The sequence below is a fragment of the Neomonachus schauinslandi genome, chromosome 6 (assembly GCF_002201575.2).
Source record: "Neomonachus schauinslandi chromosome 6, ASM220157v2, whole genome shotgun sequence".
Classification (NCBI taxonomy): Eukaryota; Metazoa; Chordata; class Mammalia; order Carnivora; family Phocidae; genus Neomonachus; species Neomonachus schauinslandi.
This window is the reverse complement of record NC_058408.1, coordinates 3,138,022-3,155,886: the sequence shown is the minus strand read 5'-3', so window position 1 is coordinate 3,155,886 and position 17,865 is coordinate 3,138,022. Positions and strand designations below refer to the sequence as shown.

General features: G+C 44.2%; 1 pseudogene; it reads right to left on the bottom strand.

Moving 5' to 3' along the window:
* Positions 1–10,556: 10,556 nt before the first annotated feature.
* On the bottom strand, positions 10,557–12,779 carry LOC110573359 (annotated as a pseudogene).
* Between the last annotated feature and the right edge of the window lie 5,086 nt (positions 12,780–17,865).

Below are 17,865 nucleotides of genomic sequence, written 5' to 3'. Positions count from 1 at the left end.
GTTATTGGCCTATTCAGGTTGTCAATTTCTTCCTGTTTCAGTCTTGGCAGCTTATAGGTTTCCAGGAAGGCCTCCATTTCATCCAGATTGCTCAGTTTATTGGCATATATTTGTTGATAATAATTTCTAATAATTGTTTCTATTTCCTTGGTGTTGGTCGTGATCTCTCCCCTTTCATTCATAATTTTATTAATTTGGGTCCTTTCTCTCTTCTTTGGATAAGTCTGGCCAGTCGCTTATCAATCTTATTAATTCTTTCAAAGAACCAACTTCTAGTTTCATTGATCTGATCTACTGTGTTTCTGGTTTCTAATTTGTTGATTTCTGCTCTAATTTTAATTATTTCTCTTCTAATGCGTGGCTTAGGCATCATTTGATGCTTTTTCTCTAGTTCTTTAAGGTGTAGAGTTAGTTGGTGAATTCGGGATTTTTCTATTTTTTTGAGTGAGGCTTGGATGGCTTTGTATTTCCCCCTTAGGACCGCCTTTGCAGTATCCCATAGGTTTTGGACCGATGTGTTTTCGTTCTCATTGATTTCCATGAATTGTTTAAGTTCTTCTTTGATTTCTTGGTTGACCCAAACATTCTTGAGCAGAGTGGTCTTTAGCTTCCAATTGTTGAATTTCTGCCAAATTTTTTCTTGTGATTGAGTTCCAGTTTTAGAGCATTGTGGTCTGAGAATATGCAGGGAATAATCTCAATCTTTTGGTATCAGTTGAGACCTGATCTGTGACCCAGTGTATGGTCTATTCTGGAGAAAGTTCCATGTGCACTCGAGAAGAATGAGTATTCTGTTGTTTTAGGGTGGAATGTTCTGTAAATACCTATGAGGTCCATCTGGTCCAATGTATCATTCAAAGCTCTTGTTTCCTTGTTGATTTTCTGCTTAGATGGTCTGTCCGTTGCTGAGAGTGGAGTATTGAGGTCTCCTACAATTAACGTATTGTTATCAATATGACTCTTTATTTTGGTTAACGGTTGGCTTATGTAGATGGCTGCTCCCATGTTGGGGGCATAGATATTTACAGTTGTTAGATCTTCTTGTTGGATAGACCCTTTAAGAATGATATAGTGTCCTTCTGTGTCTCTTATTACAGACTTTAGTTTAAAATCTAATTTGTCTGATATAAGAATTGCTACCCCAGCTTTCTTTTGAGGTCCGCTGGCATGGAAGATAGATCTCCATCCCTTCACTTTCAGTCTGGATGTATCTTTAGGGTCAAAATGAGTCTCTTGTAGACAGCATATGGATGGGTCCTGTCTTTTTATCCAATCTGCAACCCTGTGCTATTTTATGGGAGCGTTTAGGCCATTCACGTTGAGAGTGATTATTGAAAGATATGAATTAATTGTCATTATGTTGCCTGTGAAGACGTTGTTTTTATAGATTGTCCCTGTAAATTTCTGTTGTAGATCACTCTTGGGGTCTTTCTCCTTTTATAGAACCCCCCTTAATATTTCTTGCAGGGCCAGCTTAGTGGTCACATATTCTTTCAACTTCTGCCAGTTGTGGAAGCTCTGCATCTCTCCATCCATTCTAAATGAAAGCCTTGCCAGATAAAGTATCCTTGGCTGCATGTTCTTCTCATTTAGTACCCTGAATATGTCTTGCCAGGCCTTTCTGGCTTGCCAGGTCTCTGTGGATAGGTCTGACGTTATTCTGATGTTCCTCCCTCTGTACGTAAGGAATCTCTTCCCCCTAACTGCCCTTAAGATGGTTTCCTTGGTTCTAAGATTGCAAGTTTTACTATTACATGCCGGGGTGTTGGCCTGTTTTCCTTGATCTTGGGAGGGGTCCTCTCTGCCTCTAGGACTCGAATGTTTGTTTCATTCCCCAGATTAGGTAAGTTCTCAGCTACGATTTGCTGAAATATATCTTCTAGCCCTCTCTCTCTTTCCACTCCCTCCGGGATTCCAATGATTCTGACATTGGAACATTTCATGGTGTCACTTATTTCTCTGATTCTATTTTCATGGATTCTGAGTTGTTTTTCCCTGGCCTCCTCTTGTCCCTTTCTATCTATTATACTGTCTTCCAGATCGTTTATTCTCTCTTCTGTCTCAGTTACCTGAGCTGTTAGATTATCTAGATTGGATTGGATCTCATTGATAGCATTTTTAAGTTCTGCCAATTCCCCTTTTATTTCTGCCCTTAGAGATTCTATGTTGCCATTAATTGATTTCTCCATTCTAGCCATTGTCTTCACAATTGCTAGCCTGAATTCCATCTCCGACATCTTGGTTATATCTGCATCCATTTGTAAATCTGCAGCATAAGTCATAATCTCTGAGTCTTTTCTATTTTGGGGGCTCCTCCTCCTAGTCATTCTGTTGATGGGTGTTTGAGGGAATGTATAGAGTCCAAATTATTGACCAGAACCCAAGCAAGATGCACCTGTTTTCTTGGGACCTGAGGGTTGCTGGCCTCTTGTTTTCCCAGCCTGTCTTCTGCAGGAGGGGCCTGCCGCGCTGTTGCTCAGGTATCCCTGTTTGGGCTGAGTTGCCCTGCGCCCCTGTGGCGGGGGATGGGCTCAGTGGGAATCAGTCTTTGGGGCTTTTGTTCTCTGGCGCCTTTCCCTAGCGGCTTTCCGCGTCTCTTCCGTGAGTCAGAGCAGAAGAGACCGTTTCCAACCCTCTGCCTCAGAGCAGAGAGACCGCAGTCTGTTCTTCAGTGAGCTCTCCAGGCCACACCGTCTCCGTTTTTGTTGGGGCTGCTATAAACTGCAGCGTCCTGGGTTGTGCGCCCCTCTGCAGTGCTCCCAGTCCTGCCTCCAGGTCGGCATGGCTCTGCCCTTTGTGCTTCTAAAACCGCCAGCTGCTCTCAGTTCACGCACAGGGGACTCCGCTGCTTGGGGTCCTATCCCGGGGACTGCAGTTCATGTGCGCGTGACTGTCGCTCCAGGTTTCTGTCCAGGGGGCTGCAGTTCGCGTGCGCGCGACCCCGCCAGTCTGGTTTTCCACCCCGGGGGCTGCCCTAAAGTCCTTTCCCGACGCTACCGGTCTGCGAGTCTGTGCCCGTTTGCAGCACGCGAGGCTGTCGCTCACCAGCGGTGCAGGATCCCCACGGCCAGGCACCCTCCCGCTGCCGTTTATCCTCCGATAACTGCCCACAGGATCACGGCTCTCTGCTTCGTACCTCAAAACTAACCTCCTGCGATATTCTGTTTGTAGAGATCCAGATCTTCTTACATCTCAGGCTGGTTTCATGGGTGCTCAGAGTGGTCTGGTAGATATCCAGCTCAATTCCGGGGACCAGTTGAAATAGGGTCCCCTACTCCTCCACCATCTTTCCCCCCTCCAAAATAATATTTTCTGAAGTTGTGTCCCTTAACTGATGTTTGACCACTCAGAATCGTGACATCATAGGTTGCCTTTGGGTGTTAGATATATACCTGTCTTATAATGGATCCCCAACATCTAACAGAAAGCTTGATAAGTGGTAAGTGCTCATAGATTATTTATTTATTTTTTAAATTAAATTAAATTTAATATAATTTAATTTTTTTTTAGAAAGAGAGAGGGAGCATTGGCAACAGGGGTGGGGGGGGCAGAGGGGGAATTTAGAAAGAGAGAATATTGAGCAGGCTCCTCACTTGGTGCAGGGCCCAAAACAGGGCTTGATCTCATGACCCTGAGATCATGATCTGGGCCAAAATCAGGAGTCAGACGCCCAACTGACTGAACCACCCAGGTGCCCCAAATTCTTGAATGATTGAATAATTTGATTTGGACATCCAATTATTCTTAAAATTATGGAGATCTTCAACTTAAAAAGTTCTTGAGGATCAGAAAGCACTAGTTGTAACCTTATTTGAGGAAATGAGAATCTTACACTCTTTCCTTTAGGATAAGAACATATGCTAATAATTATGATGTTCACACAGAGGGTCCTGTTGTGAATTTTCTATTACTTTAATTAGATACCATGAGACTTTGTAGCAAGTGAATAGAGTGTTCTGGAATCATGTATCCAGATTCCCTTCTTACTATTCCTACCTTCATTTCCTCCCCAGAAAATGCCAGTACCCTTATGTCTGGAGGCCAGACAGGGACTACGGCCACTCATACAAAAATTCTTAGTGACAGGACTTTGGCACCCCTGCAATTTGCTTTGTAATACCCCCATCTTGGCGATAAATGTCCAATAGCTCATATAGAATGGTACAGGAAACATAAGAGCTATCAACAACTCTGTTATTTCTATTTACCTAACCGTTATACCTTCCTAGGACAAATCCCTTTAGACACATGTGGAAGACGAATTCCCATAACATTTGATTTTGAAAACCAGAGGGACTTAATTTCTGGGGTTCTTAAAATCCACGGGGATTAATATGTGGAACATAAATGCTAAGTTTTACATGAGCTGGCCTCTGCTGGCCATGCTGACCTTCTACTTCTATGGTGTTCATAACTGTTAAAGGCTCTTCAGTATTTGTTTGTGCTTTATATCATCTGGATATATGTGTTTGGGCTGTCTTGTTAAATCTTGGTTAAGCAGTAAGCAGAAATAATCTCAGTCTAATGAAAAGAAGGAAATATACGTTTTTAGAAAGTAAAGATTAGAGCACAGAAAGTTAGAAAGAACTCACCCTTGTGCTTAAGATTGTGAAAATCTGGATAATTGAATCACTTGTCTTGGATCCGTCAGAAAGCTGAAGTATCCGGGCAACTTGTTAACCCAAAATCTAGGGAAAGACAAACTCCTCCCAGGAAATAGGGTATGTGTACAAGCCACTTTTAGGCAATGAGCTTGAGTGATGGAAACCTGAGTAAGGTAGAAGGGCCCACAATGACCCCCTACCCCCTGGCTGAATACAAACAGACCCATTAGGTGACCTACCTAAAATATCCATAAGCCCTAGCTGACCAATGGGCTACTCACCCCAGACACAGGTACCAAAAAAGGAAATTTCCTTATGTTCCCCTGTTTGCTCACCTTCCAATTAACTATAGCCGCCCATCACTTCTTCCTCCCAGACAGTCTCTCCTTTGCTGTCCTGCCCAGTGCTCCCTGATGGTGTATTCAGTAAACTTCTATCTTCTTTGTTCAGCCTTTGGTGAATTCTTTCATTGATCTCACCACTGGCATTGACCTGATCAGGTTGCCCCACATTTGGTGGCCTTAATGTGAAGACTTTGCAGGGCCAGGGTCACCCCAGATACTCATGGAATTTCTTGGACTTTCTCTCAGTGGACCAACTCTAGTACTCCTTGGGGAACTGATGACTGGTAGCCAAGGTTACCCCTCCCTGAGAATTTAAAGCCCCAGGGGGAAACAGACAGACACCCCTTGATGAGAAAGGGTGAACAATTTTCCCTCATGCCCTTCAGAGGGACTCTTCCCTCCCTCTCCTTTCTTTTTTCGGCCTTTCAGCAGCCTAACCCTAGTACTACTCAGATAACTAAGGATCTCTGGCCAGCGCAGGTTGCCAGTGTGGTCTGAAGGTAAGAGAGCGAGCAGGTCAGACTGTCCATTCCTGTGAAGGTGAAGGACCCCTTTCTCTCTGCTTTCCCACTCTGTCCCCCTGAGGTCTCCATTCCTAATGTGTGGCACACTTCCCAGCAGGGGGTCATCCAGGGCAAATCCGCACATATTATGGACTCAAGGGAGTGCACAAATACACACATATTGGGACCCTTTCCTGATGTTAGCTATCAGCCACTTTACTTCTTCCAGGTCCCACCCCTTTATTCCTTTGTTCCCACGGGCCCAGTCATGACCTTGATCTACAGGCAAAATACATTCCTACGTGTCTGAGTGGTGAGTCCTCCCCCTCAATTTCCAACACTATTTGGCCAACTGAGGTCTGGCTCTCCCTGTTGCAGGGGATGTTCCACCAAGAATAGCCATTGTTATTTGCCATTACACTCTTCTTGGGGGGACTCCGCGGTAGAGTTAGTCACTCCATATATAGTCAGGGCCTTTTGAGTTCAGTAGGATGCCCTGACTGAAATCACATCCAGGAGTCAGAACTCCATTCCCTTTGGCATCCCAGCCTTTTGGGAATTGGGAACTGGTCTTTGCCACTATGGCACAAATAGCCTCTATTCTTGCAGACTCGCCCTTAGGCTGTATTCTTAAAAACTTGAAAAAACTCAGTGTGCCTGGGTGGCTCAGTCAGTTGAGTGTCTGAGGCTTGATTTTGGCTCAGGTCATGCTCTCAGGGTGGTGGGATCCAGCCCCAAGGTGGGGTCCCTGATCAGTGCAGATTCTGCTTGTCCCTTTCCCTCCCCAGCTTGTGTTTTCTCCCATTCTCTCACTCTCAAATAAATGAATAAATAAATAAATTAAACCTTTAAAAAAAAAACTGGAACAAATTTGACCCCCAAGGTCTGCAGAGACAACATCTTATCTTTTTCTGTAATGTTTCCTGGGCTCACTACAAACTCCCAGATCAAAAAGACAGGCCACTCCATGGAACTCGTTCTTATTTTCTATTTTCAAGCTTGACACTTTTGCCAGAACTCCTCCAAATGATTAGAGGTCTCATATGCACAAGCCTTCATGGCATTATCCCAAAACCCTGACTTCGGCAAAAACTGTGGAATGTGTCTTGCTCAGTTTCATGGCCCATCTGACCTTGTGGACATTGTAGAACACCCCTCTTTCATTCCATCCCATGGTCTTACCCCTCCCTCTGAAGACCCAGAAGCTCCCCTGCATCCTCCTAATGCCCTAGGTGCTCCTGCCATTGCAGTCACTATGTCACCACCCTACCAGCCCTGTCCCATACCCAGTCTGCCACTAACTACAAGCTTAAGGACCTGACTTCTGTTTCTCCACAAAATGTAGTGCCCCTCCATGAGGTAGCAAATGAGGATGCCAGGACCATAAGTGTCCCTGTTACCTTTTCAATGTCTGATCTGTCTCAGATAGAGAGAAAACTTGGCTCCTCTAGCCAAGATCCTTCCCACTTCACAAAGGAATTTGAAAGCCTCCCAATTGTTTTTTGATCTCACCTGGCAGGACATTCATATAATCTTTACCGTGTGCTGTACCCATGAGGAAAAAACCCATATCTGGTCTTTGACTCAGAGCTGGGCTGGTGATGCCCACACCCATATCCATGACTGTGCTCTGGTGGGGGTATAAGTGTCCCAAATGCCAACCCCAGATGGAATTATCAGGCAGTAGACTGGTAGAATTCTTCAGGATTACATGATACCCTGCCTAATCAGGGTATGAAAAAGCAGTCATGAAAACTCTGAATTTCACACAACTTAAAGAAATAACCCAAGGCCCAAATGAAAATCTCATCTAATTTCATTCTTGCTTAGCAGAGACCATGAGAAAGTACACTAACCTAGATCCTGAGGGCCAAGAGGTCATGGCAATATTTGCAACGCATTTTATCATCGAGGCCACTCTGGACAACCTGCAGATGCCCTTAACTCTGTAACTCAATTATAAGGAGCCCTACAGAGCAGAGGAAGATGATCTCTCCTTTGACTAAGGAGTCCCAGGGGCTGTGCAGGCTCCCATCTTCTCCATCACTATGGTAGAGATTTGGGTAACCCCGGATGTGGCAGGGGACAAATTGAATTGCTAAGAGATATGGGAGTCTCTTCTCCACCCTTATAAAATACTCAGGAGTCACATTTCAGGCGCCCAAAGAGGGAACCTTTCAGTCCCCCTTTGATTTGTTCTTTGGGTAACAATACCTTTACCCCGTTCCATTTCTGGGAAGGGATTTGATGACACAGGTTCAAACTAATCTTTGCCTTCCCGAGATTGACTGCCCCCTGCTGGCATTTTTGTCCTCTGAGACCTCTGCCCTTTCAAACATCAAGGCCTCTATATTTTAATAGATGCCCCTCAGGTATGGGACACCTTCGTCCCAGGGCATGTCCTATCAACAACTACTATAAGGATATAATTTAAAGATCTTCATTTCTTCCCCAGAAAATGCCAGTACCCTTATGTCTGGAGGCCAGACAGGGACTACGGCCACTCATACAAAAATTCTTAGTGACAGGACTTTGGCACCCCTGCAATTTGCTTTGTAATACCCCCATCTTGGCGATAAAAGTCCAATAGCTCATATAGAATGGTACAGGAAACATAAGAGCTATCAACAACTCTGTTATTTCTATTTACCTAACCGTTATACCTTCCTAGGACAAATCCCTTTAGACACAGTGCTGGATCTAAAAGAAGCTTTCTTCTGCATCACAGTGCACTGGCTTCCCAGTTCCTTTTTGCCTTTGAGTGGCAAGACCCCTCCACCCAGGTTACTCAAACCTAACTTGGACTGTCTTCCCTCAGGGCTTTAGAGACAGTCCACATTCATTTGGACAGGCCCTAGCCAAGGACTTCTCCACTTTTCAGCTCTCCAGAAGCAGTGTCTTACTTCAATATGCTGATGATTTACTTATCTACAGCCCTAATGAGAACACCTCTGACACAAATACCATCCTGGTGCTTCAGAGCTTCCCTTCTGGGGCTATAAGTTCTCCCCTTCAAAGGTCCAAATTTCCTCTCAGAAGGTTCAATGCTTAGGATTAATATTAACTCCAGGGACTAAGAGCCTCTCTGACCACCATAAGGGTCTCATTTTAACATGAAAATTCCCTCTACAAAACAGTAGCTTCATTCCTTTTTTGTATCTCAGGGTTTTGTCGAATATGGATACCCCAATTTGGATTAATAACAAAACTTCTTTATGAGGCCCTGAAGGGACCTGAGGAGTTTCTGGAGTGGGACCTTGAAATGACAAAAGCTTTTGGAACTCTCCAACAGGCACTTACACGGGCCACACCAGTGTCCCTGCCCGACCTCCAGAAGTGTTTCTCCTTATATGTGCATGAGAGAAGGGGAGTGGCCCTTGAAGTCTTGATCCAAATGCTTGATCCTTCCCAATGCCCATTCACACATCTGTCTAAGAATCTAGATCCTGTGGCACAGGGATGGCCTCCCGGCCTCTGAGCACTGGCATCCATGGCCCTACTGGTAGAAGAGGCTTCTAAATTAACCTTGGGATAAGGCATAACTGTTTATATACCCCAACTGGTATTGGACACCCTAAATTCTAGGGCATTTCATTGGATCTCCTAGGCCAGAATTACAAGATACCAAACCCTTTTATTAGAAACACCAGAACACTGTCTGTCCCCGGACTTCTGCCCTCCTCCTCAGGAGCACTGCAGTGCCCACTGGGCTCCACATCGGCCAAGGTATAGACCTCAAAAACACCAGTTGTTGAGCCCCACTGGTTGCACAAACTCACAAATGAGCCCCTGTCATTTTCCCAGTCATTGGCTTTGGGGAAGTGTTTTCCTTGTGTAATCCCCTGCACACTCCTTTCTCCCCACCCCCCTCCCTCTCTCTCCTGTCTGTGACAAGGGCTCCCTCCCCTCCACAGCACCCATGATCCACTTCCCCAAGTCATGTCTCTGTACCTCCTACCTTCCATGATGTGGTCTCTTCTCTGCCTCTAACTGTGCAGTTTGTTGTGTCAGTCCTCAAATCAATTTCATGGGTATTCAGAATTATTTGATATTTATCCTGCTGTGTTTGAGGGTCCAGGCAAGCTTGGGGTCCTCCTATTCCTCCTCCATGTTTACTCCTCCTTCCAGACCCTCTTGCTTCTTTTCTGTTCTTTTCTTTAACTTTCTTATGGTGAGAACACTTTAGATATACCCTCCTGGCAAGTTTCATGTATACAATTTCTCTGCCTCCTTCCATGCAAGTTTCATCTTCAGGCTTCCTTCTCTGGTGTTGAAAACTGAATTACACTTGTCTCGGGCTTCATACCCTTACCTTATCATCAGGACAATAGAGAGCATCTCATTCCCCTGCCATCAACCACAAGGATCAGGCAGTGGATCCACTCCAACAGGTTTCTGCAGTTAAATAACTGGAATGGTCACAGGTAAAACTGTTTCTCCTCAGGGGCTCAGAGACTTCAGAAAAGATCCAGAGGAGTGTGAATTCCCTTGGCCAGGTGACAAGACTTAACAAGAAGAGCATCAAACATATCAACTACTACAAACTTGTCAGGAAGCAAAAGAAAAACCTACAAATGTGGCATAAATTCAACACAGATTTTTATTGAGAGAGTGGTGAGTGTCCTGGTGAGTGTCCTTGTCAAGGATATACATGCTGGTGAGTGTCCTTGTCAAGGATATACATATTAATAAGACATTGACTTTGCTCTTATGAATCCTGACAATTAGAAGGGACGAGGGACCTAACTGGAGGTAAGGAGGTGTGGGGAATGAGACATAGATTTACAAAAGTTCAGGAAAAGTGGTGGACATTCTCAACAGTAGACTGCTTCTACTTCTGAATGAGGGAGCATTCTCAGGAGGAAGTGACATCTGATGCCTGATGACCCAAGCATGTGCTGGGACTTCATTTCATTCAAATATAAATATTGAGATATAAGTTCCAGAAACAAGTCAGAACAACAAATCCCACTAAATTACACTAAGCTTATATTGACAACTGATCATTAGGCAGAACTGAAAGAAAAAGTTGCACACGGAGAGTGGCAAGCACATCACCGCTGAGCTACGTTTAGGTAAGTCCTGGAGCCTGGGCTGCTGGGATCTCACTTCAAAGGGAAGCCAGAGCATTGATGTCTCCAGTGTGTTTTCCTGGGAGGAACAGAGGAGGAGGTCCCTCTGTAGTAGGAGGTGAGGACTGCAGGGAGGAAGGGCAATGGAAGCAGGAGGGCTGGGGACAGACTGAAAGGTAGGGGGCCACATGGGAAAGAGCAGGAAGGGGGTTCCAAGAGACTTACCAGTGCTTCCAGAGCCACAATGCCAGACCTGCCAGAAACACCAGGGTCACTGCAACTGCCAGGAAGACCAAACCCATGGAGTGGGGCTGCTCTGTGGGTTCGGTGCACAGAGGGTGTCATTTTCCATCCACCTCGGGTTGAACTGCAACACCCTGGTCCTCTTTGGTCCTGTCAACTTTTGCCTCACCAACTGCCATTCCTCTTCTGTCTTCCCTGATCCCTCCTCAGAGATGGACCCTTCACCCAACTCTCCACGTCCTCCCACATCTGCAGGACCTTCACCCTCAACTCTTGCATTTCTTGGATTACTGACTTTTTGGTCCTTTGTGGTCTGGAGTCCCTAGAATCCCCAATTTTTCATCTGGCTCTCCTGCTCTGTTAGAGGAATACCCACCCCCTTTCCCAGCTGGACCCCAGTCTTTCTCACCCCAGTAGAGGACCATGTCCTGGCCTCCTAGACTGCTGTGTCTCACTCAGCACAACAGGCCAGCTGCGTCCCTAGTTATTACATAAAAGGACATCTGAAGGTACCATGTCCCATCAGCATGGGGCAGGACGTTGCCTTGCTGGATGCCCTGTTGCTCCTACTCACTCCACATCCACATCACCCACACAGGCTTTGGGTAGAAGCCAGAAACGTGGGTCACCAGCAGCAGATGGACAGAACTGGGACTGGGGCCAGTGGACAACCAGGCCTCTGGCCTCACTGCACAGACAGGACAGGAATTCACAGACTGAGAGGGTAGATATTCACATCACTTTAGATAGACATCTTTCCACCTCTAGAAACCTGTCCCCATCATCCTCTCTCCCTCTTGACTCCTTTTTACCCTGAATTTGAAAGAATGGTACAAATTTATGAGTGCAGAATAGAGAATTCTTGGAGGGAGCAGGACTGACCTTGTTGCTGGAGATATGCCTTCCCTGCATCAAGAAGACCCAACAGGAACCAGGGCAGGTGCCACTGAGGAGCGTGTATAGCATTTCATTGAAAACATGATACTGATTAAATAGTGTGAAGACCTGCTGAGCCCTACTTCTTCCCTTTGGAGATAGCCGCCATGATGTGTTCTGGAAACTCATGAGATCTGATCCTTGATAAGCAATCTGTGCAAAGGCTTCTGATACTTTTCCAAAGTGGGAATCACAGCCTCCTGTGATCTGTATCTGGAAAGGATCTGGGGAAGAGAGACTGTGAGTAACAGTACAGGGGGAGAGAAAGAGATGAAATGAGATGGGTGGAAGCCATGATGGTGGAAGCAGAAGGAGAAGTTCAGGGGATTGGAGGGAATGGAGCACAGTTTGGTTTGAGGTTTGAGGGGGCGCTCACACAAAGCAGAAGTGGTGGTGGATGGAGGCAGAGGAAGAGGTGAATGATAAAGGAAGGAACAAATATTGGAGGAGAGAGATGAAGGGTGTGGGCAGAGAATAGGGAAGGGCTCAGTGGGAGAGCTGAGGTATAAATAATCTAGCTTCAAGGGAGTGCAGTGGGTACAGGGAACACATAGATAAAGTTCACTAATGGGACTTAATGAGGAGACAAGTACCGTTCAAGGAGACTGTAACAGAGTGAGGGAGGAGAGGTTGCAGGCCAGGGAGAGGGGTGGTGTCAGGTGACACTAGTCAGGAACAGAAGAGCACAGCCTGTGGTCAAGAGAGGAGTGAAGTATCAGAAGACATGAAGCTTTTCAAGAATTGGGGTCTGGCTTCTACTCCCTGCCTAGATGAGTGTGATTCAGATTTATGATGGGGAGACATGAGGTTTAGAAGCCGCTGGAGGCTCTTTCCCAGAGGAAGATGGAATTCAAGTAGACTCCTACATACACATACTCATACATACTTACACACATATTGAAATGCACACAAGCACATGTTCACACATCACACACAACAAAGACTGTCACAAACACATATGCACACACACACACACACACTCACACATGCACCCACTGGGTAGGGCCAGATCTCACCATCTTCACTGCCACCACCTGGGAGGAGAACCACCAGCAACAGAAGTTGCAGGAACAGCATTATATTTGCAGATGTTCTTTCTTTTCTTACAAGTCAGCCTTTGGCATCTCTTCTAGCAAACCTACACCACACAGCACCTCTCTTCTGACTTCCTTCTCAACACACAAGCCTTCCCTGGGTCTCTGCAACAATGCAAATGTGCTCCTCCCTGAACCCTGGACACCTGCTCAGACTCTCACTTCCCCTCCTGGTCTGACTCTCCTTCTGGCTTCCAGCTTCTCCCTGTCACCAGCTTCCATCCTGCTCCACGTCCCCTAATTCAGAACAAGTCTTATATGGCATGAGAAATTGACCGCACCTCTCAGGCTTTTCCTTCTCCAGAGAGAAACCCATGTAAACAGACAGCCCCCTGCACCCAGCACTGAACCCTGCCTTCACTCTGTCCCTCCTGCCCTTGTGACACCCCCCATGTATTTCCTTCCCCATCTCACCCCTACCCCAGCTCATTTACATTTCCAATTTCCTGATGCTTATGTTAAAAAACAAAAAATCATCCAGGTAAATTTGAATATCCAGTTGTTTTTGTTAAGTGATTCAAGAATGGGGTAGCACACATCTGGCAGGTAAAGGGGAACTCTGAAGAGATGTATAAACAGGAAGATATTATAGGAAGACATTGCCATAAGAAGAAAAAGGAGTGTTTCAGGAAAGGTTACTTTCCCTTAATTGTGAGAGGAGAGGGTCTCACCATTCAGATGACCTCCCCTCCCTGGCGGATGGAGAGGGCCCATATGACAGAATACCTCACTGGTGCTGACCAGAAAAATCTCACTGACAGGTGAACATTTCTAGGGGAAGTGGTAACTGTAGTTAGGTTAGGGATTAAACAAGGTTTGGGTACTTGATCTGGCCTGAGGTGCCATTTTGGGCCAATGGGTTTCTTTTTAAAGGTTGCTCTATTTGCTTGTCCAAGTTCCCCCATGATTGCATGTGTAACAGTATCAGCAACCACCAGTTCACTATTATTCTTAGGGAGGAACCAGTAGCCATCACAGAGACCATGGGACATTGAAACATCTGAAGTATACTCCCTCAGTCTGACTTGCATTAATATATACCCACTCACCAGTCACTTAGCACCGGCCTGGATCCAAGGACCTTGCTACACTCATGAAAAAACTGTGTTCACAATGCAATCACTTTATACAAGGAGCTTTTATTCTACTTGGGAAGAAAAACACATAAACCAAGAACTATACATTTTGGTGTGCTGAGTTACTTTTTCTTTGTTTGGTTCCTTTATTTTAAGTTCTAGTATAGTTAACACACAGTGTTATATTAGTTTCACGGGTACAGTATAAGGATTCTACAATCCTATACATTACTCAGTGCTCATCAATATAAGTGTAATCCTAATCCCCTTTACCTATTTCCCCCATTCCCCCACCCATCTCCCCTCTGGGAACCAGCAGTGTGTTCTCTATAGATAAGATTCTGTTTTTTCCTTTGGCACCTTTTCTCTTTGCTCATTTTGTTTGTTTCTTAAATGCCACATATGAGTGAAATCATATGGTATTTGTCTTTCCCTGACTGATTATTTCACTTACCATCATATTCTAGCTCCATACATGTTGTTGCAAATGGCAAGATTTCAGTCATTATTATTCCTGATAAATATTTCATTGTGGGTACATACCACACCTTTTTTTTTTTTTCTGTATTCCTCTATCTATGGGCACTTGGGATGCTACCATACATGGACTATTGTAAATAATGCTTCAGTAAACATTGGGGTGCATGTTTATTTTCATTTCACTGTTTTCACATTCCTTGGGTAAGTATCCAGTAGTAGAATTACTGGATCATATGGTAAATCTGTTTTTAATTTTTTGAGGAACCTCCATACTGTTTTCCACCATGGCTGCACCAGTTTGCATTCCCACCAAGTGTACAAGAGTTCCCTTTACACTACTTCCTCTACAACACTTGTTTCTTGTGTGTTTTTGAATTTAGCCAATGGGACAGGTGTGAGGTGATACCTCATTGTGGTTTTGATTTGCATTTCCCTGATGATGAGTGATTGTTGAGCTTTTTTCCTGTCTGTTGGCCATCTGAATGTCTTCTTTAGAGAAATGTCTACTCATGTCTTCTACCCATTTTTAATTGGATTATTTGTTCTTCTGGTGTTGAGTTGTCCAAGTTATTTATATATTTTGGAAACTAACTCTTTATCAGATGTTATTAGGAAATATCTAGTCACATTCAGTAGATTGTCCAACCATTTTGTTAACTATTTCCTTTGCTATGCAAAAGCTTTTTTTGAAGTCCCAATAGTTCATTTTGCTTTTGTTTCTCTTGCCTAGTGAGATGTGTCTAGCAAGAATTTGCAGTGGGCAAGGTCAAAGCAATTGCTGCCTGTGTTCTTCTCTAGAATTTTGGTGGATTTATGTCTCATGTTTATGTCTTTCATCATTTTGAGTTTATTTTTTATATGTTGTAAGAAAATGGTCCAGTTTCATTCTTCTGCATGTGGCTGTCCAGTTTTCCCAACACCATTTGTTGAAGAGACTGTCCGTTTTCCAATGGATATTCTTTCCTGCATCAAAGATTAGTTGACCATAGAGTTGAGGGTCCATTTCTGGGTTATCTATTCTGTTCTATAGATCTATGTGTCTGTTTTAGTGCCAATACCAACTGTCTTGATGCTTACAGCTTTGTAATACAGCTTGAAGCCTGGAATTTTGATGCCACCAGCTTTGGATTTCTTTTTCAACATTCCTTTGGCCATTCAGGATCTTTTCTGGTTCCATATAAATTTTAGTATTATTTGTTCTAGCTTTGTGAATAATGTTGCTGATATTTTGATAGAGATTGCATTGAATGTGTAGATTGCTCAGGGCAGCATAAACATTTCAACAATATTGTTCTTCCAATCCATGAGCATGGAATGTTTTTCCATTTCTTTGTGTCTTCCTCAATTTCTTTCATAAGTCTTCTATACTCTTCAGAGTACAGATCCTTTACCCCTATGTTTAGGTTTATTCCTAGAAATTGTAAATGAGATTGATTCCTTTCTCTTTCTTCTGCCTTATCATTTCCTTATAGAAATGCAACAGACTTCTGTGCATTGATTTTATATCCTGCCACTTTGCTGAATTCCTATATGAGTTCTAGCAATTTTTTTATTTTCATTTTTTCTTTTATTATGTTATGTTAATCCCCATACATTACATCATTAGTTTCTCATGTAGTGTTCCATGATTCATTGTTTGCATATAAACCCAGTGCTCCATGCAGTACATGCCCTCTTTAATACCCATCACCAGGCTAGCCAATACCCCCACACCCTCCCCTCTAGAACCCTCAGTTTGTTTCTCAGAGTCCATAGTCTCTTATGGTTCGTCTCCCCCTCTGAATCCCCCCTTTCATTTTTCCCTTCCTGCTATCTTCTCTCTCTTTTTTTTTAACATATAATGTATTATTTGTTTCAGAGGTACAGGTCTGTGATTCAACAATCTTACACAATTCACAGTGCTCACCATAGCACATACCCTCCCCAATGTCTATCACCCAGCCACCCCATCACTCCCACCCCCCACCATTCCAGCAACACTGTTTGTTTCCTGACATTAAGAATTCCTCATATCAGTGAGATCATATAATACATGTCTTTCTCTGATTGACTTATTTCGCTCAGCATAATACCCTCCAGTTCCATCCATGTCATTGCAAATGGCAAGATTTCATTCCTTTTGATGGCTGCATAATATTCCATTGTATATATATACCACCTCTTCTTTATCCATTCATCTGTTGATGGACATCTTGGCTCTTTCCACAGTTTGGCTATTGTGGACATTGCTGCTATAAACATCAGGGTACACGTACCCCTTCGGATCACTACATTTTTACCTTTGGGGTAAATACCCAGTAGTGCAATTGCTGGGTTGTATGGTAACTCTATTTTCAACTTTTTGAGGAACCTCCATACTGTTTCCCAGAGTGGCTGCACCAGCTTGCATTCCCACCAACAGTGTAGGAGGGTTCCCCTTTCTCCGCATCCTTGCCAATGTCTGTCATTTCCTGACTAGGTAATTTTAGCCATTCTGACTGGTGTGAGGTGGTATCTCATTGAGGTTTTGATTTGGATTTCCCTGATGCCGAGCGATGTTGAGCACTTTTTCATGTGTCTGTTGGCCATTTGGATGTCTTCTTTGGAAAAATATCTGTTCATGTCTTCTGCCCATTTCTTTTTTTTTTTTTTAAGATTTTATTTATTTATTTTGACAGAGAGACAAAGAGAGAGGGAACACAAGCAGGGGAAGTGGGAGAGGGAGAAGCAGGCTTCCCGCTGAGCAGAGAGCCCGATGTGGGGCTCGATCCCAGGACCCTGGGATCATGACCTGAGCCGAAGGCAGACGCTTAACAACTGAGCCACCCAGGCGCCCCTTCTACCCATTTCTTGATTGGATCATTTGTTCTTTGGGTGTTGAGTTTGGTAAGTTCTTTATAGATTTTGGATACCAGCCCTTTATCTGATATGTCATTTGCAAATATCTTCTCTCATCCTGTCGGTTGTCTTTTGGCTTTGTTGACTGTTTCTTTTGCTGTGCAAAAGCTTTTTACCTTGATGAAGTCCCAATAGTTCATTTTTGCCCTTGCTTCCCTTGCCTTTGGCAATGTTTCTAGGAAGAATTTGCTGTGGCTGAGGTCGAAGAGAGTTCTAACAATTTTTGAATGGAGTCTTTTGGGTTTTCAACATAGAGTATCATGTCATCTGTGAAGAGTGAAAGGATGGGGTGGCTGGGTGACAGACATTGGGGAGGGTATGTGCTATGGTGAGTGCTGTGAATTGTGTAAGACTGTTGAATCACAGACATGTACCTCTGAAACAAATAATACATTATATGTTAAGAGAAAAAAAAAGAAGATAGCAGGAAGGGAAGAATGAAGGGGGGGAAATCGGAGGGGGAGACGAACCATGAGAGACAATGGATTCTGAAAAACAAACTGAGGGTTCTAGAGGGGAGTGGGTGGGGGGATCGGTTAGCCTGGTGATGGGTATTAAGGAGGGCACGTACTGCATGGAGCACTGGGTGTTATACAAAAACAATGGATTGTGGATCACCACATCAAAAACTAATGA